We start from the raw sequence: 6,000 nt of genomic DNA on the forward strand, positions 1-6,000 counted from the left end.
GCCGGCTTTTCTGGGCCTCTAGCTCCTCTTTGGGAGTCTCAAGATTTTGGAATAGCTGGGAGCAAAAGGTAAATTTCCATCATGAGTAGACAGCTCTCAGAGGCTTCATTTGTGTCTGTCACCATATCCCCCCTGAAGAGACAGTGGGCTTGGAGGAAGGGGTCTGTGTGACAGCCCAGGGACTTACTGTGAAACCATAGAGGAGGAAGCCCTGTACCAGCAGCCCTGTGGGGCAGAAAGGAAGTTTCCCCAAGAAAAGCTAGTGTCAGCATTGAGGGGAAGCTGTCTCAGGCACCACAAGGGGCCAGTCTCCTGTGCCCAGGCCCTAGGATGTGGTTTCCTCAGGGTGGTGATCCAGTGCCTCATCAGGTCACATAAGATGAATAGTTCTTGACTCCTCATGGCAAGGGGGAGACTTGCCACCATGTTGTGTCCAAGGTGATTGTCAACTTGGGGAAAGGATTCATATTAGGAGTTTCAGATTCATAAAACCACATGCTTTTAAAGCTGGGAAATTCCTCAACATTCAAAAACTACACCCTTGTATCCTTGTTTTGTTTGCCTAGTTTTAACGGAGGGAGAAATCATGCCCTTAAAAAAGGCCATCCAGTCTTCCCTGCAGACCCCACTCTGGTCTTTCTAGGATTGCTTCTCCCTTACAGGACAGAATCCACAGGTTGCAGGAGACATGCACACCTGGCCCACAACTCTGGACTTCCCTGTCCAGATGGTCTAAAGCCCACTTTTAGAGCCTGGGTGGGCTGCTTTCTGCACCAATGGTAGTCCTGGTGTCTACACACAGTAATTGAGCCTCCATGGAAAAACAGGGAAGAGTGAAAAGGGAGGTGGGTCATGGGACAGCTGGATTTGTACTATGATTGTCCAGTGTGGAACTCCAAGGAAATCAAGAAGTTGACCTTTAAACCTAGGTCATCATTACAAAGGTCATCATTTAGCTGTTTAATAGCTTGGTTTATAACTTTGAGTACATATACACAATGGTATGAGGTGCTCCCTAAGGGCCGTCCCCACAGCTTGCCATGCCACACTCAGCTATCTAGGCAGGTACTTTTTTTTTTTTTTTTTTTTTGGTACTTCAGCAACTTTCCTGAGAGATCACAGCTTACTCTAGGCAAATTCCATAGCCCTGAGTCATGGTGAATTTCAGGGAGCACACTTCCTCTGCAAAGCTCTGCACAGTTCCTTATCATATAGCATTCCAGGCATTCTGCTTAGCCATGGAACTATGCTCATATTCCACCAGAGCTGGCAGTATCCTAGGTCCTGAATGATAATGACCACTAAGTCAATCCTCTTATAGTTCCAGGAGAAACAAAGGAGTGAGAGAGAAGGGAGGAGACAGAGGGGAGAAGAGGGGCAGAAACAGGCAATGTTCCATATTCTGGGAACAAAACAACCAACAAGACAGCTTCTGTCCACGGTGTTCAGGTTCTGGTGCAGGGCCTAGCAGACTATCTGTAAAGGGCCGTATGGTGAAAATTTTCAGCTCTACAACTTCATCCAGTCTCTGATCACAACTACTAAACTCAGCTATTGTAGCCAGAAGCAGCCATAGACAAAACGTCAAGGAGAGGGACAGGCTGGATATGCCCTGAGCCATGCAGGCACACTGCTGTTCTAGTGACAAGCAGATTACAGTGTCCCAGGCACGTCAAAGGTCACTTGGAACAGAGATGTCTGGCAGTCTTCCCTACCATAAAGTTACTCCTTTTCTCTTTGTCATTAACAAGTATTTTGTGGTGAAACACTTTAATATTATGCAAATGATCCCACGCCTCACCGAATGCTTAATACATTTATGTGTTTACTTATTCTGTATGGATTCATCGTTTCCTATTTTATTCAAGGGATCTCACTCTTTCTATATTATTCATTTTAATGCTCAGGTTGTCCCTGATTTAGCCAGTGGAAATCCATCAAGATGGCTTCTGTGTCCTTTTGCCATGTTCCACAGCAACGCTAGAGGACTTACTTGCTTTCTGGCACAAGGCAATCGAGGCTCATCTTTCCATTTCCCAACCTGGAATCAACCATTTCCCCAGGGAGCCCTGGTTCCTTTCAGGAAATATATCATATATAAGCCAATGCCTCAGCGCTCTCTCAGAGGACAGCTAGATAATGCGTGTGTGTGTGTGTGTGTGTGTGTGTGTCTAGACAGATGCCTATTTCCATTCTGTATACAGGTATAGATACCAACATATATATTGATAGGCAAGAGTCCACACGTACACCTCCAAGTCCTGCCCATCATCACACGGTTCTCTTTAATTTTCCCTCTTTCTGTATTTTTAACTCCCTTCCCTCATCTTGAACATATTTACCATTTTACTTAATCCCTCTGAATGTAACCCATCTCCCATTCTACCAATGTCCTACCTACCCCCACCCCATGGGTCCCACCTCAAACTACTAGATCTCTGATGCCCACATTCTCCTCTGCCCACTCAGACTCTTCCTCCTACCATCCCACTGCCCCCACCGCACAGACACCCTTCTCACCCTGACTGGGGAGACTTCCTACCCCAGGCACCTATCTGCATAGATCCCTCCTCACCCACCAGGGCTCTTACACCCTGTTCAGGGTCATTGAGGCTCCCTCTCAGCCCCCACATGGACACCTCCCTGTGCCACCCAACAGCCTGAATAATGGTTTGTTTAGGTTAGAACAGTGACTCCTAAAGATTGGGAAGGTTGGGGGAGAGCAGACAGAAGGGGGTTGGATAACAGGTATGAAAACACAGTCAGCAGGAGTAAGTTCTAGTGTTCCATGGCACAGTGAGTGACTGTAGTTGACTGTATAAAGGACTGGAACAGAGGAGCTGACAGGCCCCGACACAAAGAAAAGAGAAGGAAGTGCAAACGCTAATCACCTGGTTAGATCAACAGCAGCTCCCTCAGTGTAATCTATTGAAAGTCAGCCCTCGACACAAGGGTTTGAAAAAAAATATACATATATATATGCATGCGCTGAAATATTGTACAGTACCCCATAAAAATGTAGAGATAGCAAATGTTAATAAAAATTGTTTAAAAGAATGATTCATAGGAACAGAAGAGGAAAAGAATGATTAAAGACCACTTTTTGAAAAGTCAAACAAGAACTTTGGAAAGAAAACATAAGATACTGTTTTTATTACATTGGGATAAGGTTAAGTTTTCTTAAACTATACTGTTGGTTGCTAACACTAAGTACTAACCATGTACTAGGCACAGTTTACAGTATTTCATAGATTTAATCACTTACAGTAATCCTTACAAGCCACCTAAAAAGCAGGAACTGTGATTGTCCCCATCTTACACAAGAATAAACTGAGGCCCAGAGAGTTTAACCTGACCTAAATTGTAATAGTTAGTGATTGGGCTAGGATTTAAAACCACATAGTCTGGCTCTAGAACCTTAATTCTTAATCACTACTCTATACAACCTCTCCAAAGACACAGAACAACAACAACACACACATACACCATAGGAAAAAAGACTCTTCGGGGCCAGCATTGTGGTGTAGCAGGTTAAGCCGCCACCTGCAATGCCAGCATCCCATTTGTGCCCACTCGAGTTCTGGCTGCTCCACTTCTGATCCAGCTCTCTGCTAATGCACCTGGGAAATCAGCAGAAGATGACCCAAGTATTTGAGCCTATGTACCTATGTGAGAGATCCAGATGAAGCTCCTGGCTTTGGATCAGCCCAGCCCCAGCCGTTGCGGCCATCTGGGGAGTGAACCAGAGGATCAAAGATCTCTCTCTGTTTCTCCCTCTCTTTCTCTGTAATGCTGCCTTTCAAATAAATCTTTTTTAAAAAAGACTCATTAATTTAGTATGTGAAAATGAATGACTCCTATAAAACAAAACACACTATAAAAACATTATAGATGAGAAGTTATCTTCAGTATGCATAATAAACAAAGAATAAGTATGCAAATGTGAAAAAAATTCTATAATTCAGTAAGACAACTCAAGAGAAAATCAGCAAAGAATATGAACAGAAAAAGAAACTCAGAGTTGCTAAACATTGGAAAAGATACACTGCCTCACTGGTAATCAAGGGAATAAAAATCCAAATAACAACAGGAGACTATTTCACACCTATCAGGTTGGCAAAAATCAGAAAGATGAAAGAATACCAAATCTGGCAAGGTCATGGGGCAATGGGAACTTTCACCTCGGACAGGAGTTTCTGATGGGGTCCTCAGGCCCGCCCTGTGTTCGGAGATACACTAGGGGATCTGCAAAGATTCAGTATACCATTGTACTTGTGACAAAAAAAGCATTAGAGCAACACAGTAAGATGACACAGCTGGATCGTACTGGAAAAGGACGTGAGGAGGGGTCGGGATGACCCGTGCACAGGTTCCCTTAGGCTTTCTTCCTCTCACGAGGGATCACACAGAGCACATCCATTCTCTAGTAGTGAGAATGCAGCAATATGTATGTGATGCCTCTGTCAACAGAAGCCCATTGGAGACTCAGCTCCTAATGTGCAGTTTCTCTAAGAGTAGGTCTGGGAGAGCAGTTTGGGTCAATGGACACATACATCTTCAAAGAGCTGCCCAAACTGTCCTATCCATGTACACACTGCAGAAAAGCGTTAACAAGGCAGAATGGAAAGTGCTATATCTGGAAAGCTTTGCTTATAAGACACCTTCACGGGTGTCTGGGAACTTGGATTTCTGGAAGTTCTTACTATTCTTCAACATATTCCAAAATTCCAGTGCCCCAGAACAGAAGCAAGGGTTCACCTAAAACCATATTGTCTGCACAGTTGACACCCCATATCAGTTAAAGAATAGTGAGAACACTCCAGAAATCCAAGTTCCCAGATACCTGCCAAGGTGTCTTATAAGCAACATGTCTTATAAGGTATCTTATAAGAAATAAAATAGATCTGTTTAAAAAAGTGATCATTAATCAATAGGAGAATGAATAAATAAATTATGGCCTATTCATACAAGGAGTGCTATGTAGCAATGGAAATGAATGAACTAAAAACATGTTTCTAAAGACATAAATCCCCGGCCAGCGCTGTGGCTCAACAGGCTAATCCTCCGCCTTGTGGCGCCGGCACACCAGGTTCTAGCCCCGGTCAGGGTACTGGATTCTGTCCTGGTTGCCCCTCTTCCAGGCCAGCTCTCTGCTGTGGCCTGGGAGTGCACTGGAGGATGGCCCAAGTGCTTGGGCCCTGCACCCCATGGGAGACCAGAAAATGCACCTGGCTCCTGGCTTCGGATCAGCACGGTGCGCCGGCTGCAGCGCGCCGGCCACGGCGGCCATTGGAGGGTGAACCAACGGCAACCTTTCTCTCTGTCTCTCTCTCTCTTTCACTGTCCACTCCGCCTGTCAAAAAAAAAAAAAAAAAAAAAAAAAAGACATAAATCCCAAAACACAGTGGTTAGCAAAGACAACTAATGGCAGAGCAATTTGTTTAGCAAGGCCTTCCATGATCACTCTAACATTTAGTTTCTCCTATCATCATCCTCACATCATGTCCCCTTCTCTGCTTTTTCTTATGTTACCAGTTATCATTATTTCACACATGACAAGTCTTTACTTGCTTATCTTCACTATCTCTCTACCCCTCTAGAATATAGAGTAGGAATTTTCACTTGTTTTCTTTACTGCCATATTCCCAATGTCTAAAACAGTGTCTGATCATAGTAGCCACTCAATAAAGTATTTGCTGAATTAATGAATGAAGTATGATGCCATTTTCATGAAGTATAAAGTATATCAAATATTTAAGATTATTTATAATGTGTAAATAATAAAAAATGTTATAGCATGCATGGGGTTTTAAACACCAAATTCAGGTAGTAATTTTTTTTTGTTTATTTCTTTATTTGAAAAGCAGAGTTACAGAGAGAGAGAATGACAGAGACAGGAAGAGAGATCTTCATTCTGCTGGTTCACTTCCCAAATGTCCACAATAGGGGCCAGCATTGTTGAGCACTGGGTAAAGCTGCCACCTGCGACACCAGCATCCC

The sequence above is a fragment of the Oryctolagus cuniculus genome, chromosome 7 (assembly GCF_051225735.1).
Source record: "Oryctolagus cuniculus isolate XC-2025 breed Fujian yellow rabbit chromosome 7, ASM5122573v1, whole genome shotgun sequence".
Lineage (NCBI taxonomy): Eukaryota > Metazoa > Chordata > Mammalia > Lagomorpha > Leporidae > Oryctolagus > Oryctolagus cuniculus.